The 24720-nt window shown below is 41.4% G+C and overlaps 1 long non-coding RNA gene across 1 annotated transcript in view; it reads left to right on the top strand.

The window, feature by feature from the left end:
* Positions 1-23460, top strand: part of LOC137544488 (uncharacterized) — a 227131-nt gene extending 203671 nt beyond the window's left edge. Inside the window, exon 3 of the long non-coding RNA XR_011025880.1 lies at positions 23161-23460. This is a non-coding gene — a long non-coding RNA (uncharacterized lncRNA). The remainder of the gene's footprint in view (positions 1-23160) is intronic.
* Positions 23461-24720: the final 1260 nt, after the last annotated feature.

Raw genomic sequence — 24720 nt, 5'->3', positions numbered from 1 at the left:
AGGAGAAGGAGAGGAGGTGGCAGGAGGCCTGCCTGCAAGCCGTGGAGGTGTCACAACTAGGTCCGCTGCACAGCCACGTACTCCCTGCTTGCTAGCGGTCACCAGGTTGACCCAATGGGCTGTGTAAGTAATGTACCTGCCCTGACCGTGCTTTGCAGACTAGGCATCCATGGTCAGATGGACCCTTGACCAAACGCTGTGTGCCAGAGATGACACCACTTGCCTTTCAACTTCATGGTACAGTTTGGGTATCACCTTTTTTTGAGAAATAATTGCGGCCTGGTATCTTCCACTGCGGTGTCCCAATAACCACAAATTTTTGGAAGGCCTCAGAGTCCACCAGCTGGTATGGTAACAGCTGGCGAGCTAACAGTTCCGCCAAGCCAGCTGTCAGACGCCGGGCAAGGGGGTGACTGGCAGACATTGTCTTCTTCCGCTCAAAGATTTCCCTCGCGGTCACCTATCTGCTGCTGTGGGCAGAGGAACAGGAACCGTTCAAGGTGAGAGGTGGAGTGGAGGAGGGTGGCTGTGAAGGTGCAAGGGAGAAAGCGGCTGAAGATGATGCACCTGAAGGAGGAAGAGGAGAAGAAGGGTGGCTTTTCTTTTGTGTGCTGCTTTTCCTCAGGTGGTCTTCCCATTGCCATTTTTGCTTTTTCTCCATGTGCCTTCGTAAAGCATTTGCCCCTACGTGGGTGTTGGCCTTTCCACGGCTCAATTTTTGGTGGCAGAGAGTACAGATGGCATTGCTCTCATCTGAGGCAGACACACAAAAAAATGTCCCCACCCCTGAACCCTGGGGTGTGGGCACTATGGTGGCGTCAGCAGCTGACGTTGAAGGGCATGTTGGCTGGCTGTCCATAGGTGGCGATACATGGCGCCGGACACTACCACCAGCTGTTTCTGATGACGAGCTCCCCCTGCTTCTTTCAGCAACTCGTCTCCTCCTACTCCTCTCTGACTCTTCCTCTGAACTGTCCCCCTGTTCATCTCCTCTATTGGGAACTCACGTGACATCCATATCATCATAATCATCATTATCATAATCATCCTCCCCAGCTTCGCTTGTATCTGATACCTCCAAAATTGCACCAACAGCAGGTACTTCATCATCCTCCTCCTCACCCCTTATGTCCATAGTGCCGCCTAACTCAGACATATGAGGTGGTGTGTCTTGCTTAGTGCCTTCATCTTGTTGTAACAATAATGGCTGTGAATCAGTTAATTCCCCACCAAATAACTCCTGCGAAGTGTCAAATGTAGTGGATGTGGTGCTTGTAGTAGCGCTGGTGGCTGTGGAAGATGAGGTGTTCTGTGTTAAATAGTCAACTATGTCCTGACAATCTTGGGAGTTGATGGGACGTGCCTTCTTCTGAGCACTGTACTTTGGTCCAGGGCTGCACGAAATCACATGCACGACCTCGAATAGACCTGCTAGGTGGCCTGCCTCTGGGTCTGCCTCTACCTGTTTTGTCCATATTGGGGGGATGAAGTGAAAGGTATGCACTGACTTAACTAATACAATGTGCAGTAACACAGGTGCACTGAACAGGTATGCAGTGACTGGTATTACAATACAATGTGCAGCTGTCACACAGGTGCAGTGAACAGGTATGCAGTGACTGGTATATAAAACTGTGTGCTTTCACACAGGTGCAGTGAAAGGTATGCAGTGACTGGTATTACAATACTATGTGCAGCTGTCACACAGGTGCAGTAAACAGGTATGCAGTGACTGGTACTGTATATAATATAAAACTGCATGCTGTCCCGCAGGTGTAGTGAACCGGTATGCAGTGACTGCTATCAATACAATGTGCAACTGTCACACACACAGGTACTATGAACAGGTATGCAAAGACTAGAATTACAAATGTGCAGCTGTCACACACACAGATACCGTGAACAGGTATGCAGTGACTAGTATTACAAATGTGCAGCTGCAACACGCACAGGTACTGTGAACAGGTATGCAGTGACTGGTATTACAAATGTGCAGCTGTCCCCACACAGGTACCGTAAACAGGTATGCAGTGACTGGTATATAATATAACACTGCGTGCTGTCACGCAGGTGCACTGAACAGGTATACAGTGACTGGTATCAATACAATGTGCAGCTGTCACACACACAGGTGCCATGAACAGGTATGCAGTGACTAGTATTACAAATGTGCAGCTGTCACACACACAGGTACCATAAACAGGTATGCAGTGACTGTGTCAAAAACCCGAGCGTTTCTTGCCTTTTTCATGATTGCTAACTCAGTAAAGGACCAGCCCTTAAAGCGTTGCTATCACATAAATCCGGCATAGTAGGGTCTGAACCCTCTATAACAGTATTTATAGATTTACGGTATACCTTGAAATGAATCGGAGCACTCAGTACATGATTTTATATAAAAAATTGTATTTGCTTATCATACAGCATATATACAAAATATGAACAGTTCTAAGTAGTGTTTCCTTCTAACAGTATTCCACCTTATCAAGGCCTTTATAGCCAAGTGATCATCAATCTTCCAAGTACATTCAAAAAAGAATATAACAGTTGTGTTATGTAGAATAAGATCAAAATTAGTCTCATCTGTATCAATAGCTGTGTATCTAGTAGCTGTGTAAAACTTGTAGTAATCTTCTTAAAGAAATAGCATAAAAAATAGCTTCTAAAAAAACTTCTTGCTAACATCTTAACAAAACTTAATGCTGAAAAATTAATAAAATAAATCACCAGAATATTAAGCATATTACCCCTTCTCTGACATCTCTTCAGCATCTAGAACCACTTGTGGGAAAGTAGCTTCTGCCTCATGTGTCTTCTCAGGAGATTGTTGGGCTTCTGCAAACTATGAGCTTTCAGTTCCTACTTTTATAGGGGTTGGATGCAATATGGCTGCCTAATCTGGACTTTCCCTGAATCCCAGACTCTGATTGGCTAAAACTTCCATGCGTAGCTCACTATCTTTGACATTTAAAATACCCATAACACTTTTTTGTTTTGAATACCTTAATCATAATATTATTGTTTATAAATTCCTTAATTACCTTATCTTGTGGGAATTTACGTGGGTTTGCAATGTTTACACATTCTAATCAGGTCATTTCTGACGCAGTTAATTAAAAATGGACGTCACCAGCCATCTTGTCTGCTGGCTGCTCCAGACATTGAGACTAAACAATGTCATTCATGACGCATTTCTGATAATATCCCCTTCTGCTAATTAGTTTTTGGAATGTGTCTGTACTTTCACAGGTCAGGTTGACCCTATAACACTGTACACAGATCCGTAAGAGCCTTCAGCAATTTAAGGCTTATTGAAACATACAGGGCTTCTAATATACTCATTTAAATATAAAGCTTATTATATAATTCTTCTTAAAACAGTTAATCATATAAGAAATAATTGCATATTAAATCTCAATAATATAAAATCATGTTCTATATATTTGTCTTTCTGATGAATAAATATAATGACTTCAACCGGCAGAGGTCACCATTTCATAACAAATAATAATCAATATTATTAATGTTAATTTTATTAGACTATGAAACCGCCAGGTGGCATCATTGAATCATCTTTAACTAATTGGGGAAACCTCTTGTTTTATATTTTATATCTTTCATATTTTGACTTCTCTAGCTGGGAAATGTTTATCTGTTCTTTCTGGCTGTAACGGCCTTGTACAAGAACACGTCAACAATTCTCTAGAATCACAACAATCTCACGAGAATGTTTTACTGTCTCAAATCACCAGTTTTTAAAGAAAACCTGAACTGAAAATTAAAAGTCAAAATAAGCATACACAAGTCATACTTACCTTCCATGTAGTCTACTCCTCAGTGTCTTTCTCCTGTCCCGCGTCTTGTTTGTTCTCTGTGATCAAGGGAATTTTCCGTCCTCCATTTTGAAAATGGCCATTACCCATAACAGCTTTCTGGTCAGCACACAGTTAAACTGTAAAATCACCCACTTGAGCCATAGGGAAACATGGACATTACCTGGTACATCAGTTTTCCTCTCAGCTATAACTGACAGCAACTGATATTTTACTGACAGCAACTGATATATTTCAGATCTGACAAAATATTGTCAGAACTGAAAGGGATTATTGTCAGAAGAAAATGGTGAACTTCTGAGAGGAACTGATGGCAAGGTTACTATGTAATGTTCATTTGAAGTTACCTCATGTGTTTATTTTAAATATTTTTACTCAGTACAGGTTCTCTTTAAATATATTTCAAAATATTAACAATAACCATTTCTTTCTTTAGAAGGACTTTATTGATTATTCATATTTAGATTAATAATATCTATGTGTAAGAATTAAGAACATGTGCATATATAATTACTGCAGTAATGTAAGTTTAACTTGTATCCAGTCTTCCACACTATAACCTTGACATTTGAAAGATACTTTGTACAATAAACAAAGAATGTTTTGCCTTCTTGTATCCAGTACGTCAACAATCTACCAGCTTGCAAGTTAAACTAATCTTATAAGCCTTACAGCCTGGAATATGCTGAGATGTCACAAAGCAATATATTAAAAAAGTAACCCAACTTTACAGTTTACAATGAAATTTTGCATAGAACATTAACATTTAAAACCTATACATATGACAGCTTTTCCTGCATAAATAAAACCACTAGAATTCTGACAACTGGTATTACAAATGTGCACCTGTCACACACACAGGTATCGTGAACAGGTATGAAGTGACTAGTATTACAAATGTGCAGCTGTCATACACATTGGTACCTTAAACAGGTATGCAGTGACTGGTATATAATATAACACTGCGTGCTGTCATGCAGGTGCACTGAACAGGTATGCAGGGACTGGTATCAATACAATGTGCAGCTGTCACACACACAGGTATCGTGAACAGGTATGCATTGACTAGTATTACAAATGTGCAGCGGTCACACACACAGGTACCATAAACAGGTATGCAGTGACTGGTATATAATTGCTGTCACGCAGGTTCACTGAACAGGTATGCAGTGACTGGTATCAATACAATGTGCAGCTGTCACACACACAGGTACTGTGAACAGGTATGCAGTGACTAGTATTACAAATATGCAGCTGTCACACACACAGGTACTGTGAACAGGTATGCAGTGACTAGTATTACAAATGTGCAGCTGTCACACACATGTAGTGAAAAGGTTGGCACTAAAAGTGCTGGGCCTGGCAGTGGCACAGTAGGAATTAGGAAAGGCCAGCTGTGACTGACTGACAGGGCTGTATATGCAAGTGTCAGTGGGCCATACACACAAAAAAAAACAGATCACAAGAACAACATTAGCTCTCAAAAGAGCTGTTGTGGGGTGCTTTTTAGCAATAAGTACCAGCAAGGAGCAAGCTAACAAGCCTAACAACAGCCTAACTAAGCTTTCCCTAATCTCTGCAGCAACTCTTTCCCTTCTCTAATTACTGCAGCCACACCGAGTGAGATAATGGCCGACGCAGCTGCCTTATATATGGGGGGGAGGAAACTCCAGGAGGGAGTGTAGCCTGATTGGCTGCCCTGTGTCTGCTGACTGTGATGTAGAGCAGGGCTTTTCAACCTTTTCACTAATTGTACCACTTTAAACACCTACAAATTTTCAAGTACCACCAGCGTGCCTGCACAGTAGATGGATCCGATCGGGCTCGGCTTTTTCTACCAGAGCGGAGAGTTGCATGCGAGCATATCTACAAGGAGCTCTTCAGGGGGTCCCAGTGCTGGATCCTTTCTACTGAGGAGGATGGGGGAAGCCTCTTTAGGATCCAGAGCTTCAATATAGATAGCGTCCCTCCACTGCCAGAGAGCTGGGCTGTGACTCGCCACAAAAATTCAGCTCCCCCTCGCTCGCTCCTTGCTGTGCTGCCTTGTGGAATAGTTCAGACCTCAGATCAGCAGTAACCCGGCCATGGTGAAGAGACAGCCAGGCAAACTGTGCACAGTGACAGCACCTATACATCAAATACAGGAATTGGCCGGTGATGTCTGGTGTCTTCTCCGCTGATCTGAGGTGAGCCAAACTTTGTGGATGCAGGACGGGACCAGGACAAGCTGCAGGCAGGCAACTAAGTGGCAGGCAAACCTGGTGCATACCACCTGGCCAACAGCAAAGTACCACTGGTGGTACGCGTACCACAGGTTGAAAAGCCCTGATGTAGAGGGTCAAAGTTGAGCCTAATGATGTAGTATAGGGGGCGGGTTGAACTCGCGAACCAGCAATGTTCGCGCAAATCAATTCGCGGTCGAACCGTTCGGGCCATCTCTGGTGATTGGGGATGGAAACAGCTGTTATACATTCCCCGATCATGGAGGAATAGGATTGTGGTCAATGATGACCAGAGACACGCAGTGATCGTTAGCAGTGGTGGTAAGTAATCAATGCACATATCTACGCTCCTGAGCATGACTTAAAGTTTTGTGGGGTGTAGATATGTGTTGCAAGTGTCCTTAAGTGGTTATACACCATGTGAGTTGGTACTGCTCAGTAGGCACAGTCCTACAGTGGTGTGCTCCCAATTCCCCAAGGAAAACCAGCCAGGATGAGGGACAAGGGAGCATTTTATTTTTATTTTAGTTGTTATTTTAAAAAATATAATTAAAATAATGCATTTTAAATGTAAAATGCCTAAATAAATAAAAACATTGTAAAGATGTCACAAGGAGTTGTCAGGGAAAATGTTTACTATAATGTTTTGCATTCATTGAATGTATGAATGCAGCATATTTGCCTATAGCCAGTAAGCTCTGCCACCACAGCTAATGGGCTGGAATCACTTAGTGAACTTCTATCCAGCCAGTGTGGGCTGTGTATGAAAAAGATGTCACTGTTTTTCGCTTTTAACATTTGCAGCCAAAACTTTTGGTGATCACCTGTTTATATTGCTGTAATTGCTTTGTAATTCACCCTCATAATATTGCAACATAAATATAAGAAATAATAGAAAATACAACCATCTATAGATGTTTCATTGCCCTCTTCAGAAAATGTGCACTGGGCTAGCATAGTGCTATTATTTTTGTGTGAACTTCTGGCTATGGTCATTGAATGCGTAATGTGGGTTTAATGCATTCACAACATATGGGAGCCACATTACAAACACATATCTGTAAAGAGGTCTCTAAAGTCGGTTGTTGATTTCAGTAATAGACCTGAGCTTTGAACGACCTTATTACTGATAATAAGACTTGCTGCTGCCAGAGAGTGTTTCCTCCTGTTTCAAGTAACATTTTAAATCTGTCTACTGTGATATAACCATTCTCTTCTCTTGGGGAAAAAAAACAGAACACATTTTTGATAGAAGACATATTATTATATTTGATTCCTTTTTTTTGTTTTGTTTGTTCATTTGTGTTTTAGTTTCTGCAACACTATACTAAAGTGATTATGATTCCTATAACCAACAACATGTCAGTACTTTGCAGTCTAAATTAGACATATTGATAATCTCACTAATATTATAAATGCGAACGTTTGGATTTTTGTTACTCAATCACGCAACAATGGCTGAATGGATTTGAATGAAATTTGGCACACTCATAGTACACTACCTGCAATAATATAGAGGATGCTTTTTATCCCCATAACCAAAAAGTGGTGGAGACAAATACAAATGTTACTTGGAAAATGTAAACTGCAGCCATTCTTACACTGTTTATGGTAGGGTTTTCAAATTTTGCACATTTGGTCACTGGGTAACTGGGATTAATATTCAGAAAAGTGGGTGGAGCCTACAAAAGCCAATCAAATTCCCCTATTGATTTCCAGGGGGAAATTGAATTGCTGCCATGCTTGCACTGTTAATGGCACAAGCCTCAAACCTGGAACAGTTGGTCATTGGGTGACTGGGGTTCCAATTCAGAAAAGGGGGTGGAGCCACAAAGCAGCCAGTCAGATTTGTCGCACTTCAATGCAAATTATTGATGCCAAAGACCGCAAAGCTCAAAAACTTGGTCATTGAGTAATTGTGTGTTAGGGTTAGTGTGTTAGAGAGCGACTTCTTAACCTGAGTGGGGACAGGTCTAGTATCCCCTCTAGAGATGGCCCAAACCTCAGATTTTTGGTTCGCAAACCACGTTCGTGAACCTCCACAAACGTTCACGAACGTGCGAACTTTCGCGAACCGCAATAGACTTCAATGGGGAGGCGAACTTTAAAAACTAGAAACATTTATGCTGGCCACAAAAAGTGATGGAAAAGATGTTTCAAGGGGTCTAACATCTGAGTTTTTGCATGGGGGAGTGGGATAAACACCAAAAGCCCCAGGGAAAAATCTGGATTTGATGCAAAGCAGCGTTTTAAGGGCAGAAATCACATTGCATGCTAAATTGGAAGTCTAAAGTGCTTTAAAACATCTTGCATGTGTATACATCAATCAGGGAGTGTAATTAGAGTACTGCTTCACACTGACAGACCAAACTCACTGTGTAACGCACCGCAAACAGCTGTTTGTGTTGTGACGGCCGTGCTGGACTGGTGCACACCATGGCGGGAGTGCAGGCGATAGCGGTTTTCCAGCCCATATGGTGGCCAGGCTGAGGTAGCGCAGTGACAGAACAACAGTGACTGTCCAGCTGATTGAATTTGGTCTGTCCACAATGGAGCAACGACCTTATTATCTTTGGTGTGCCACCCCCTGAGACACTCATATAGCCATCAGTCATTGCTTCATTGTGATGCACAAGCCCCTTCACCGTGGCAAGGTAACGATCATGAGGGGGAATTGACACATGTACATGCCTTTTGTTTTGTTGTTGCAGATTCAGTGCAGCCAGAAAAATTAGGTAGGCATGTACACACACCAGAAAAATTATTATAGCAGCCGCTGCTAGCAGTGGCCTAAAAAATTCAGAAATCCGCCTGGAGTCCTGGACCCTGTTGGTGGTGGCGGAGAAGGCAGTCAAGTGGCTTGCGGGCAGAGGTGCTGTGTGGGGAGTGACTTAGTCTTGGGGCAGGCAGCCAGTCACACGGTGTGCAGGCAGAGATGCTGTGTGTTGAATGACTTAGTCTTCGGGCGGGCAGTAGCCCTCCAGGATCCATGCCTCATTCATTTTGATAAAGGTGAGGTACTGAACACTTTTGTGACTTAGGCGACTTCTCTTCTCAGTGACAATGCCTCTAACTGCGCTGAAGGTCCTTTCTGACAGGACGCTTGAGGCAGGGCAAGACAGAAGTTGGATGGCAAATTGGGACAGCTCTGGCCACAGGTCAAGCCTGCGCACCCAGTAGTCCAAGGGTTCATCGCTGCTCACAGTGTCTACATCCACACTTAAGGCCAGGTAGTCGGCTACCTGCCAGTCCAGAAGGGCTAAGGCGAGCATTTGACTAAAGAATGTCCGCATGTCAGACATCACCATGAGATTGCTGGAGCATCCTGTCCTTGCCTGCGTGGACATGGGAGAAGGATTACTGGCAGGGGTACCTTTATTGTGTTGTGCTGTGACATCACCCTTATACCACGGGAACGTCGAGCAGCACAAGCCCCCTGCAACGTCTGCTGCGGTTGTTCTTCTGCTGCCGCCTACTCCTCCTCCTCCTCCAAAGTAACACCTTCCTCATCATCTTGGTCTGACTCTTCTTCCCCATACAACTCTTCCTCTTCCTTCCCCCTCTGTGCTGGCGTAGGTGTTGAGGAAACATCTGATTCTGATGAAAATTGCTCCCACAACTGTTCCTGCCATAACTGTTCCTCTTCACGCTCCTCCACAGCTTGATCCACCACTCTACGCACGGCACGCTCCAGGAAATAAGCGTACGGGATCAAGTCGCTGATGGTGCCTTCACTGCGACTCACCAGGTTGGTCACCTCCTCAAATGGCCGCATAAGCCTGCATGCATTTTGCATCAGTGTCCAGTTCGGGGGCCAGAACATCCACATCTCCCCAGATTGTGTCCTTCTACTGTAATTGTTCATGTACTGGGTGAAGGCTTTCTCCTGTTCTAGCAGGCGAGAGAACATGACCAGGGTTGAATTCCAGCGAGTCAGGCTATCACATATCAAGCGTCTTGTTTCTCCGCTGAATGTCCGCAAAGCATGCCATGGATGTGTAAGACTGCCTGAAATGCCCACACAACTTCCTGGACTACTTCAGGATGTCCTATAAGCCTGGGTTCTTTGACACACATCTTTGAATGACTAGATTGAGCACATGTGCCATGCAGGGTACATGTGTCAGCTTTCCCAAATTCAAAGCGGAAAGGAGATTGCTGCCGTTGTCACACACCACGTTGCCGATCTCCAGCTGGTGCAGGGTCAGCTACTGATCCACCTGTTTGTTAAGAGCAGCCAGGAGAGCTGCTCCAGTTTGACTCTCCGCTTTGAGGCAAGACATGTCTAAGATGGCGTGACACCGTTGTACCTGACATGCAGCATAGGCCCTGGGGAGCTGGGGCTGTGTAGCTGGAGAGGAGATTGCAGCACCAGTAGAGTTGAACTGCCACTCAGCCAAGGAGGAGGAGGAGGACGACAGTGAAGAGGATGTAGCAGGAGGAGAGGAGGTGGCAGGAGGCCTGCCTGCAAGCCGTGGAGGTGTCACAAGTTGGCCTGCTGCACAGCCACATACTCCCTGCTTGCCATCGGTCACCAGATTGACCCAATGTGCTGTGTAAGTAATGTACCTGCCCTGACCGTGCTTGGCAGACCAGGCATCCGTGGTCAGTTGGACCCTTGACCCAACGCTGTGTGCCAGAGATGACACCACTTGCCTCTCAACTTCACGATACAGTTTGGGCATTGCCTTTTTAGAGAAATAATTGCGGCCTGGTATCTTCCACTGCGGTGTCCCAAAGGTCACAAATTTACGGAAGGCCTCAGAGTACACCAGCTGGTATGGTAACATCTGGCGAGCTAACGGTTCTGCCAAGCCAGCTTTCAGACGCCGGGCAAGGTGGTGACTGGCAGAAATTGTCTTCTTCCGCTCAAAGATTTCCCTCACGGACACCTGACTGCTGCTGTGGGCTGAGGAGCAGGAACCGCTCAAGGTCAGAGGCTGAGTGGAGGAGGGTGGCTGTGAAGGTGCAAGGGAGAAAGTGGCTGAAGATGCTGCACCTGAAGGAGGAAGAAGGGAAGGAGGGTGGATTTTCTTTTGTGTGCTGCTTTTGCTCAGGTGCTCCTCCCATTGCAGTTTGTGCCTTTTCTCCATGTGCCTTTGTAAGGCACTTGTCCCTACGCGAGTGTTGGCCTTTCCACGGCTCAATTTTTGGAGGCAGAGAGAACATTGGCATTGCTCCGATCTGAGACAGACACACTAAAGAATTTCCAAACCGCTGAGCCCCCTGGAGTGATGGCACTATGGTGGCATCAGCAGCTGACATTGAAGGGCATGTTGGCTGGCTGTCCATAGGCAGTGATACATGGCGCCAGACACTGCCACCAGCTGTTTCTGACGACAAGCTCCCCCTGCTTCTTTCAGGAACTGGTCTCCTCCTACTCCTCTCTGATTCCCCCTCTAAACTGTCCCTCTGTTCATCTCCTCTATTGGGAACATACGTGAGATCCGTATCATCGTCATCATCATAATCATCCTGCCCAGCTTCCCTTGCCTCAGACACCTCACAAACTGCACCAACAGCAGGTACTTCATAATCTTCACACGTTACGTCCATAGTGTTGCCGCCTAACTCAGACATATGGGGTGGTGTAACTTGCTTAACGCCTTCATCTGGTTGTAACAATAATGGCTGTGAATTAGTTAATTCCCCACCAATTAACTCCTGCGAAGTGTCAAATGCAACGGATGTGGCACTTGTAGTAGCGCTGGTGGCTGAAGATGAGGTGTTCTGTGTTAAATAATCAACCATGTCCTTTCAATCTTGGGAGTTGATGGGACATGCCTTTTTCTGAGCACTGTACTTTGGGCAAGGGCGCACAAAATCACATCAACATGACCTCGCAAAGACCTGCCGGGTGGCCTTCCTCTGTGTCTGCCTCTACCTCTGTTTTGTCTGTTGTGTATTAATCGGGGGGGGGGGGGGGAATGAAGTGAAAGGGATGCACTGACTTTACTAATACAATGTGCAGCCACAGAGGTGCAGTTAACAGGTATGCATGGACGTAGGTAGGAAGGTGCACTGAACACAACAGGTAGGTATATGCAGTGATGAGGTGGGTGCACTGAACACAACAGGTAGGTATATGCAGTGATGAGGTGGATGCACTGAACAAAAAAGGTAGGTATATGCAGTGATGGGTATTACAATTTGCACCTGTCACACACAGACAGGTAGCAGACAGGCACACTGACACTGCATGCGCTCACGTAGGTATGTGGGTGCACTGTGAACAACAGGTAGGTAGCACTGTGAACAAAAGGTAGGTAGGTATATGCAGTAATGGGTATTACAATGTGCAACTGTCACACACACAGAGACAGGTAGCGGACAGGCACAGTGACATTGCGTGCGCTCACATAGGTAGGTGGGTGCACTGTGAACAACAAATAGGTAGGTATATGCTGTGATGGGTATTACAATATGCACCTGTCACACACAGGCGGGTAGCGGACAGGCACAGTGACACTGCGTTTGCTCATGTAGGTAGGTGGGTGCACTGTGAACAACAGGTAGGTAAGTACATGCAGTACTGGGTATTACAATGTGCACCTGTCACACACAGACAGGTAGCGGACAGGCACAGGGACACTGCGTGTGCTCAAATAGGTAGGTGGGTGCACTGTGAACAACAGGTAGGTAGGTATATGCAGTAATAGGTATTACAATGTGCACCTGTCACACACACACAGACAGGTAGCGGACAGACACAGTGACATTGCGTGCGCTCACGTAGGTAGGTGGGTGCACTGTGAACAACAAGTAGTAAGTAGGCATATGCTGTGATGGGTATTACAATGTGCACCTGTCACACACAGGCGGGTAGCGGACAGGCACAGTGACACTGCGTTTGCTCATGTAGGTAGGTGGGTGCACTGTGAACAACAGGTAGGTAGGTACATGCAGTACTGGGTATTACAATGTGCACCTGTCACACACAGACAGGTAGCGGACAGGCACAGTGACACTGCGTGTGCTCACATAGGTAGGTGGGTGCACTGTAAACAACAGGTAGGTAGGTATATGCAGTAATGGGTATTACAATGTGCACCTGTCACACACACAGGTAGTCACTGAATGTGCTGGGCCTGGCAGTGGCACACACACAGTATGAATTATCAAGGCTGTCTATGCAACATAAGTGTCAGTGGGACACACAGAAAAAAATGGATCACAAGAACACGATTAGCCCTTAAAAGAGCTGCTGTGGGGAGCTATTTTAGCAATACGAATCAACAAGGAGCAAGCTAAGAAGCCTACAAGAGCCTAACTAATCTTTCCCTGTGGGAGTCTGGAGCAGCAGCAGCAGCAGCTGTCCCTTCTCAGTGGCTCCAGGATGGAGTGTAGCCTGATTGGCTACAATGTGCCTGCTGACTGTGATGTAGAGGGTCAAAGTTGACCCTAATGGTGCATGATGGGGGCGAACTGAACTTCGGGAAAAGTTTGCGGTTCTCCGCAATCGCAAACCCCGCAAGTTCGCCGGGAACTGTTCGCCGGCGAACCGTTCAGGCCATCTCTAATTGGTAGGCACTTTGTCTAAAAAAAAAGTTCTATGAGGATTATCCAAAGCTTAGCTAAAGGAGTTCTGCTTTACAAGCCAGTTAAAAAGTTTAAGTTATATGCTGTAATTAGAGACTCATGAAAAATACTTTATTTGATGGGCAATCAGTTGAACGACTAACAGAGAAGATCAACATCTGGGGAGTTAGAAGAAAGAGTGATGATTGCTGCAGCAGAGTCCAGGATGGACTGGACAGGTTAAAGTCAGTTCATTGGCAATCAGACCATAGTGATATATGCTGCAATAGTCTGGTTGGGGTATGATGAGGTCATGCAGTACCACTTAAGCTGTGCCCTATGCTAGAAAATAATTGTATTTGTTTCAAATGCAAATAACAGCAGGTAGTCAACTTGTACGTTTAAGATTTGATTGAGTGCAAAAGGAAATATTACGCCTGAGAAATATCTAAGAAATAAAAAACACCTAAGAAAGCATATGTCTTAAAGAACCAAAGTTATTACTGTATTATCAATGTTGTTGTCTATGTGATGTTAAGCTGAGAAGCTGAATTAGAATGTAGATGTTTACTAGTTTTATTTTGTGAATGCAACAAAAATGTCTGCAAATTGAAAAGATTTTATTTGAATATAACTGTGTTTCTAGAAAACTCTGATGATCTTCATGACAATTTAACTGCTCTAATATATATATATATATATATATATATATATATATATATATATATATATATATATATATATATATATATATATATACTCTTGTTGGTCTCTTGAGCCCCCTGAAGCAGAAAATAACACCAGTCAGCATTGTGCTTTCTAAGGCTCCCTGGGGCCATTATTTTTTATTTTCCCAAGGGGAGGAAAACGTTAAGTGGTACCTTGGAAAACTGAAAATGATGGCATTCAATGCTAGAGGTTCCCTTGTTGTAGAAAATAACCTACAGTAAGCAAGATTACAGATTTAGTTTGGTGTCAAATTTCAAACTGACCTGAGGCTGACATGTGCCTGGGAAACAAGCATCTCACTACCTTTATAAGAAATACATACAGTCTAGGAACTGTGGATAATAAATGTAACACAAATGTTTTACTGTAATCACATTTATGACCTTAATATTTTTTGTTATTTTATGTTAGTTTATTCAAATATATTTTCAATACAAATTAATTTAGTAATGTACTAAATATCATTGTCTATTTTTCTATGTATCACCAAGACATTTGCAGATGTATGCCCACTGCAGGCTTTCACTTTACACTATTAAAGGATCATTATTGTGAAAAACTGTAAAATTAGAAATACATACATATAAAATCTACATACAGTATCTCCAGGAATAAAATTAACTATAAAAGACTTTTTTTTTCTATGTTGCTGTCACGTACAATATATGATAAAAAGCTGAAAGAATTACAGATTTTAGACTAGTTCATCTCATCATGGGGGTTCTCACTATTACCTTTATTCTTTACAAAGGCACTTCCTGGAAAGGATCTATACAAAGATACCAGTCCAATCATTTTCACATTATTCTGCCAGTGCTTTTGTAAATAAAGAAATATCTGAGAGTCCTCTTTTAGGAGATGGACTACTCCAAAACCTGACAAATCAGATTTTCACTGTCTAATCGACATAGGAAAACGTAAATTACACTGTAGTTCTGTTCCCTTGTAAGAAATCTACATTTTATATTTATGTATGTATTTTAATTTTTTTTTTTTAGGGGGGTGATAGTTGTCCTTTAAAATTATAGTATATCATTTCACTGAATAGTAGAACCGAAGATTAAATTGGTCAATGTTGAAATAATGCCCCACATGGGAATAGTATAATCAAATAATGGAGAAGTTTAATGGATATCTCTATGGCCTTTCAGTGCTGGGTCCTGTATTTGATTCTTTATAATTATATGTCTTTCCTCTAGGCAAACCAGTCTTCTTTCACATTTCAGCAACATAGTGATACTTTAATTGGTTATACTGGCTAAAAAGTGACCGTATCTGTGGTGGGGTCATTTGATTTTATGCTCCATTAAGGGCAGCAGAGACAGAGTTAAGGCTGTGGAATTTATTGACACTACCTAAAGAAAACCTACCAATAGACATGTGGTGACCTAATCCATTACTTATAAACTTGATTGGGCAAACATGTCATGTGTGTACATGGAGCAGATCCTCATCTTCTGACTGATGTTGAGGTAAGGATAGTTTGAGCAGAAAAAAAAGTAGCAAATGTGAGTCTAAACAACATTCATAGAGTTTGTATCTATTACCTTTAATAGTGTGTATTAACCCCGTAATAAAAAAGAGCAAAAGATAATAAAATGGTATGATAAATGTTTTTCCTCTCCAAGTTGTCTCCAATCTTTTTTCAAATAATACCAATGGTCTTTGGTAATGGTAACTAATAGGCTTGTGAAGGTTTCACTATTACTTATATGTAGATGACAAAATAAATCTATTTCTCATCCCTGAACCTCACTACTACACTGCATTGTGTCCCCTTCAACCTTGCTGCTGTATTATCCTTCATGTCCCTTCACTTCCTAAAACTTAACATTAGCAACACAGAACTGATTATCTTCCTATGTTCTTAAAGTGGACACAAGGAAAACATAACATAAATGCACCCTGTATGTATTTAAAGACTTTAGCCTGTGTAATTCCCCCTCATTTGTGTCTAATCACTAGTTGTAATTTGATCTCCCCCCTGTGTCACATGATTGCCTATGACAGATAAGCCCATTTGAAAGTACAGACCGTAAGCAATATGTCTGTTTCCATGAATCAGGAAGTAGAAATTGTGCAGATTTATTTTAGGTTATTATGCTGTTGTCTGTGTATCTTTTAGAGCAGAGAGCAGTTCTGAGTTCAGGTCCACTTTAACTACATAATGACCACGTCACGCCAATGGGTGTGACCGAGGCGGCAGCCCCAGGACCACCTAATGCCAATTGGCATCAAGTCCTGGGGCTGGGTTTTGCAGGAGATCGCGCATGCAGATGCGCGTAGAGCTCCGCCTTCAGTCTCCCAGTGCCGATCGCTGCTTGGAGACTGTTAGATGCTGAAACTGCTATCTATTTAGTAAGTACAGCACTGCTGTAGATCGCAAGTGCTGTACTAACTAAATAGACGGCAGTTTTGCCTGCGTCCCCTGGGGGACGCAGGAGCAATTGGCGGTTTGCGAACCAGGTTCGCGAACATCCGCAAAATTTTGGTTCACTCGAACTTTCACAAACCACAATAGACTTCAATGGGAAGGTGAACTTTGAAAACTAGAAACACTTATGCTGGCCAGAAAAGTAATGGAGAAGATGTTTCAAGGTGTCTAACACCTGGAAGGGGGCATGGCGGAGTGGGATAGATGCCAAAAGTCCCAGGGAAAATCTGGATTTGACGCAAAGCAATGTTTTAAGGGCAGAAATCACACTGAATGCTAAATTGCAGGCCTAAAGTGCTTTAAAACATCTTGCATGTGTATACATCAGTCAAGGAGTGTAATTAGAGTACTGCTTCACACTGACACACCAAACTCACTGTGTAACGCACCGCATACAGCTGTTTGTGTAGTGACGACCGTGCTGGACTGGTGCACACCATGGCAAGAGTGCAGGCCGTGGCAGTTTTCAAGCCCATATGGTCGCCGGGCAGTGGTAGCTCAATGATAGTGACTGTCCAGCTGATCAAATTTGGTCTGTCCACAATGAAGCAACGACCTTATTATCTATCTTGGGTGTGCACCCCCCGCCCCCCACCCCCCCCCGGAGACATTCATATAGCCGTTAGTCATTGCTTCATTGTGATACGCAAGCCCCTTCAACGCGGCAAGTAACGATCACGAAGGGGAATTGACACATGTACATGCCTTTTCTTTTGTTGTTGCAGCTTCAGTGCAGCCAGAAAAAATTAGGCAGGCATGGACACGCACCAGAAAAAATATTATATTATTATTATATTAATTATTATATTTATTTATAATAAAAAAAAGAGCAAGATTTAATGAAAAATAAAGACATAAATATTTATATAAAAATAAACAAACATCTGGGGGGCAATCTGGCCCCACCAACAGAAAGCTCTGTTGGTGGGGAGTAAAGGGGGGGGGGGAGCAATGACTTGTGTGCTGAGTTGTACGGCCCTGCAGCGAGGCCTTAAAGCTGCAGTGGCCATTTTTGTGAAAACTGGCCTGGTCTTTAACATTATTGAATTATTATTGAATTTGAATTTTAACATTAACATTTTAACCTTAATGTCATTTTCATCTATCATTTAAAAGACGTTAAATAATAGGGGAAGGTGTACACATCAAGGTAAAAGTCTCACGAACACCATAATAAAACAGTATAAACATCAGTAAACAGAACATATAATATCAATAGACATAAAATACATTGTTTATCTTAATTCTATCAAAATAGAGCATATGTAAAGATACAAAAATAAGAGGAGAAGTAGATGGAAGAGGAGAAGAGGGCCTTACCACAAGAAGGACAATAAAGAGAAAGGAAGGTGAGAGAAGTGAGTGCCTTTAATAATCAAGAAAATAGCAAATCTATGGTAGAGAGCATAGATGATAAAGAGTTGCATTAGCCTATAAAAACTTCAGACTTATAGAAAAAATCTAAATAGTGAGACCAAGGGCCTAAGGTGGTTTCAGCTAGCTCATATGGAGAATGTCATTATGTAAAATATATTCTATCCCATAGGAGACCCATGTCATGTATCTATTCATCCATCTTAAGCATCAATTTATCATGGAGGATGGTAATCAAATAAATGTGTTCCCAGGGTTCCCATATCTTATGATATCTAGACTTAGTATCTCTCAGAGATGCAGTTAGTTTTTCAATATCCTTGGTCCATGATACTTTTCGTATCATATCAGAAATCAGAGGAGGAGCAATATTTTTCCAACAAGAGGCAATAGCTAATGTAGTGGCTGTCAAAATGTGGTTGATAAGAAGCTGAGAATGCTAAGGTAGTGGCTTGCCTAAAAGCATGACAAGGAGTTCCAGAGGAACAGAAATACCAGATATTCACTAATTTTAATCACCTAACCACACTGTCTAGGGGGTAACTTTTTTTTATTCCACTCTCTCATTTAAACTACACAGACACTCACTACCAACATTTTGCTAACTTCAACTTAAAAACAATACCCCACATTTGTCCATTACTCACACATGGCATTTCTTTAAGTAATGCTCCAAACACAACCTATGTTTTGCTTACCACCTTCTTCAATCCTCCTTTGGAATCACTTCCTCACACTTATGTATACATCATTTCTCATAGGCCTCTCCTTTTCTCTGGAACGCCTTCCCATTTTACATTTTCAGTTCTCAAAATCTTGAGTTGTTTAAAAACTGCCATAAAACTCACCATTTCAGGCAAGGATATAAGTTAACTGAAGGTACACGTTATCTCCTTCAGAATGACTTACAGTTGACTTACTACACCAGTTTGTATCTCCTTGTCTATCCCCCTATATTGTGAGCTTGCAAGGGCAGGCCCCCCTCCCCTATTGTTTCTTGCAACTGCAACTAATGTCTTGTAGTCACATTGTACACTGCTTGCAGAAAATTATGATGCTATAAAAATCAGTAACAATAATACTAATTAAAACCAATGGTAGGGACATCAGATCATAAAAATGTTCTTTGTGCAAAACAGCTATACAGTGTTTTTTTTTTTTTTGTTTTTTTTACAAAAATGTATGAGCAGTACAGCATTTTCTCAACTATAAGTCAACCTGGTATGGTATATAAGTCAACAACAAACTTTGACCTTCTGAAGTTGGAATTAACCCTCCTGGTCCTCAATTGCAGAAAGTACACACTCCACCCCACCCTTTAGTTAGCCATTAAGCAATGTAGCTGTGCCTGTACCCCGGCCAGTATCTGTCCCCCTTTAGACCTTTATTAAGCAGTGTGACCAGTATCCATGTTCCCCTCCCCCTTAGAAAGCAGTGTGGCCAGCACCCCCCTCCCCTTCTTTAATAAGGAGTGCAGCCAGTGTCTGTCCCCCACTCTTAGTAAGCACTGTAGCCACTGTCTTTAATGTGATGATTGTCAGTAGAAATTCTTAGTCTGGTAGATCTGAAGAAGCTAATAAATAAAGCACAGTCTCTTTTTCATTGTAGTGCTTGGAATTGCATTCTATGACTTAGATATGATGACTATGATGCTATTTTTATTGTGGTATAATAGCAGAAATTGCTTTATTAGTGGCGGATCGTTCAGAAACAGCCTTATCAGTCTGCCGACAGTGCGTACACACGAGCTACTGTCGCCTGAAAGTCTGCCCAGCGGGAGGGTCTGACGGACCTGTCGTTGGCGGCCGTGGTGCGTGTGTATGCACCTTTAGTTCCAGAAGGACTCCTGCAGGATGTTTACTTTGCATACCACCTCAATGAAGTTGTTTTCAGTTGGTAGAAGGGAACTATGATTAGGATGTCCTTAAGAATCTTGTCTGGCATAGGAACTTGGTTTTGGGATTATATGTGCACTGTTAATTCTCCTTTAGACATTTCTGTCAGGAAAGTTTTAATCATTACGCCATCACAGTTTGGTGTACTTTTCATATTGTTTCTTCTTGATCTGTACACAGTATCATCTAGTTTAGCTTTAATTTATGTCATTGTATGAACCCATCACATTGTTAAATGCAGCTGTGTAGTCAGGCGTTTTAATCTGTATGTTTCTTAAAAAAACGTATTGAATCATGTGGGCTGTAATTACTAAGGGGAAACTGACAAAAGAAAACAAACATTTATAGTAATTGAAACATGGGAAGTGAATGTGCTAAGAGCAATTTCAACTTCTGCTGCCAGGTTTAACAACACATTTTCCTGCCAAAGTGTGGAACTCAGTTTTCTCAAAAAACTACAAAATGTTTTATTTTGCAAGTTATGACATTTTCCCATATGTGACCCTAACCTTTATAGTAAATTTGGTGACAATACCTTGCTTGAAGGCATTTCAATTGACTAAAAAATGTAGATGCCAAAGACTTCATTGGGAAAAATGTTACAATTCCATGTTTAAGGGACATATACTTTTTGTAATTTTGACTTGAAAAAAAAAACAATTCCAATTTTGCTTCTTTTTTTCAATAATATTGCTTCATCCTTCTAGAGGGGTAAGATATTTACTGCCTCTCATATGCAAAGTTATTTCTCAGTATATATATATATATATATATATATATAAATTACCAAGGGGTGAGCAGCACAAACCAAATTTTTTATGCAATTCTATGCAAAGCATGCACGCAGCGCTGGAGGTCCCCAGACTCCATAAGAAATATATAAGTACAGAGGGGCTGCAGCACACAACAGGAAAACAGTGACAGGGACTCTTGGTTACACTTTAACGCGCTTAAGCTCACCAACTGCGCCAAAGTGTCCCCAATCTGGTGAGTCCTACTCTACCATGCAAAATGCCAGTTTTTATAAGCAGTCTAGTGGGAACTAAACCAAAAAGCCTAAAATGTCAACTAGAAACTAGTTGACATTTTAGGCTTTTTGGTTTAGTTCCCACTAGACTGCTTATAAAAACTGGCATTTTGCATGGTAGAGTAGGACTCACCAGATTGGGGACACTTTGGCGCAGTTGGTGAGCTTAAGCGCGTTAAAGCGTAACCAAGAGCCCCTGTCGCTGTTTTCCTGTTGTGTGCTGCAGCCCCTCTGTACATATATATATATATATATATATATATATATATACATACACATACATATATATATATACACATACATATATATATAAATACATATATATATATATATATATATATATACACATATATATATATATATATATATATATATATATATATATATATATATATATATATATATATATAGGGTGCGTCCACCAGTGTCCTTGTCTAATTGTGCTAATGAGCAGTTCTCTATGAAAGTTTTCTTTGTTTTCCATATTTTATGTTGACTTATAGTACGATTATTTCCTGGTGACATTAATTGCAGTGGAAATTCTGACTTGAAGGCATATTATTATTATTATTATTGTTATTATTATTAATATTTTATAGATTTCCAATGCTTTGCAGGCATCAACAAGTTTCATTCTCAGATCCTCATTTATTTTATTGAGAAACCCATGGATGCTGAGTGATGGACTGACTTTTGGAGTGTTAAAGAATTTATTGAGCACTATAGGTGTCAACATAGGGCAAAAAAACGAATGGCTAGTAAGATCTAATTAGGGAATTTTGGCTTGGAACAAAAAAAGTGCATTGCTGACAATTTTGCTGCAATATTTATGGCATTAAATTATAACCACACGAAAATTGCCACACAAAAGCTTTATGAGTAACATGGAAGCAAGTGAATAACCTCCCCCCTCTCTCAAATTCAACAAATGTGGTTAGTTCACTAGAGTACCTGTTTTCTTAACCAAAATAGATAAATTAATATACATTTATTGCCAGCCAGGCCAGGTACTTCCCCTGACTCAGAGCTTGCCCTATTAAACATAATGTTATAATAAGCAACATTCTCATTTCTGCTCATTTTGCATTACTGAAAGCTTGGGAATAACAATTAGACCCCAGTGTCTCTGAAGTTGTGTAGCAGCTAAAAACTTGTGCATGATCAGAGGACATAATAGGAAGGACATAAGGGATGTCCAAATTCTATGACATTAATAGGAAACAATGGTTAAAGCCAAAAGATAACACGGTTTAAAATGTACTCTCTGTATTTAATTTCTTCAAATACCTAATATGTTATTTACTATGCTGCTGTTTTTTTGGGTTTTTTTTTATTTATTATAAATATGTATGTAGTTTTACTCACAGTTTTTTTGACAATGTATATGTTTGCTTGGATAATTTATTTAGTAATTTTTTTTTATCCAACGAAATGATTGAAGATAAATAACTGGTGACTGTTCATTATGCATTTTGCTTTTACACTCTGGTTTCCTGCAGTGCTTTTTTTCTTTTTTGCATTGTATTTACTTATAACATTGCATCGTGTCATTTGGCCAGATGAATCCAAATGTTTGCATACAACTGAATCTTAGGATGTGCTGAGGCCAATTTATGTCTTGCCATGAGACCCTTTCCTTTTTTTTTTTTTTTTAACAGGTAGCTTGTTTACTTATAAAAGAAAAGATGACTAGTAGGCAAAATCTAAATACATGAACAAAATACAGAGTAGCTACACAGCCAAGCAGCTCTGTGCCCTCACCTTTCTATCTTATGCAGCTAAACAGGGGGTCCTGGCCTGTGCCTATCTCCAGTCTGCTGATTGGATAATATGGAGGTGCAGCACAATGGTGAGCTATTCTTCTCACCAGCTGTAAGCAAGCTGACACTGTTGGAATGGTAATACTGTGTTATGCAATAGTGCCTAACCATTTTACAGAGCATCCCAATGTGATTTCAGATGAATAATATTACATTGAAGGTCCACATGCTTGCTACATTGTATTTGAAATTTGGTTCACTAGTCATTTTTTATGTTTTAGTTAGTGTACTCTAGGGCTAAAGCACACAATCAATGATTTTTATTGCTGTCTGATGTCTATCTGATGTCTATTTTCTATCTCTTCAAGTATAGACAAACAGAGAAATAAAACAGAGGAAATGTTTGGATATCTCTGAGATGTGGTTGAGATTTGCATCTCAGATGTGAAGATTCTCCTTGCTTCTGGTCCTTTTGATTGAGTTACCCAAACTAGAAAAAGAATAAGAGACTTTCTAATGTGGACACAAGCATCAATAGAAATACTGCATTTGCTACCTTGTAATCCTTTTCCTGTAGTATAATAATCCCAAGGTTCATCATGGGAGCCAAAGTTCAGGAGCAATAGCTTTTTATTTACTATATGTTATATGAATAATTGTAGTTTGATATTGACGATGTTCCCTGTACTGATTCTTCATCATTAAGTACTTATGTTTCTTTATTTGTATCTGTTGTAGAAACATTACTGGTTCCAATATTTTTTTAAATATTTTTTTTCCTAAAAACATGTCTTCCTTCTAATTTAATTAACAAAATAATATAAAAGGAGCAACAGTATTTCACTTGATAAGGAACTAAACTATAAAACTGTGTGTTACAAAACAATTCATGATACAGCAGAATCATAGCACCTGACAGCTGGGATACAATGCAAACAATTCTGTGCAAACATGCATAAATTAGATTTCACAATATGTGAAATGTCTTTCACATATATATATATATATATATATTGTTTCTTGTAATCTAAGTGTCAAAGCAAGACATAATAACACCTGCTCTATACATCTGTAGCACTTCCTATGAAAACTAATCAGATCAAACCTAACCTGTCAGAAACAATATGGGTTATGAAGTTCAGTAACACAATACCACAGTACATGTTAGAAAGTTTAAGATTTGAAACTTCAGTGGAACTGTTAATAGTAAATGCTTCATAGACATGGGCACATGATTCCACTTTCATATCTAACTTTACCGAGGAATATCAAACCAAATAAAAAATAGCTTTATTGGCATGACCAAGATTCACACAGGTATTGCCAAAGCAAGGGGAAGAGGGGGTACATGGAAGGCGGTGGGATAGGAGTACAATGATTAAGCAACTGCTTAATCACTGTACTCCAGCCCACCGTAGGTCAGAAGGTCCCCCGGCGTTCTCCTGGCTCCTCTCCCGGTCCCTCCGCTGCATTCAGCACCGGCGACACCCAAGCCAGGTGTCGTGCTGCCGCTTCCATATCTCGGTCACTTCGCATCATCACGCCGGCCGCTTTGCGTCATCATGGCGGCCAGCGTGACATTACTGTGCATGTACGGGTTCACCGTGCATGCAAAGTACTGTCACGCCAACCTCCGTGATGACGCAAAGCGACCGAGATCGGATTTCAATTGATTCAACTGAAATTTCCACATTTCCGATTGGAAAAATGTATTTCCGATCAGATTCTGGTTTGGAATTCAGAAATCAGGTTTCTTCAGAAATAACGCGTTATTACCACAACTCAGTAATTTCAGGCCAATCACAGAACTTGAAAGCATTGGACCAATCAGAGAATGCAGAAACAATTCGGAAGTATTTGGCCAGTCAGAGAATGCAAAAAATAACCAAAAAAAGGCTACTTGGATATTGGAACTCGGAAATCAATTG

This window comes from Hyperolius riggenbachi, chromosome 2 (assembly GCF_040937935.1).
Source record: "Hyperolius riggenbachi isolate aHypRig1 chromosome 2, aHypRig1.pri, whole genome shotgun sequence".
NCBI classification, from domain to species: domain Eukaryota; kingdom Metazoa; phylum Chordata; class Amphibia; order Anura; family Hyperoliidae; genus Hyperolius; species Hyperolius riggenbachi.
The sequence above is the reverse complement of the archived record's forward strand: the minus strand, read 5'-3'. Positions and strand labels throughout refer to the sequence as shown.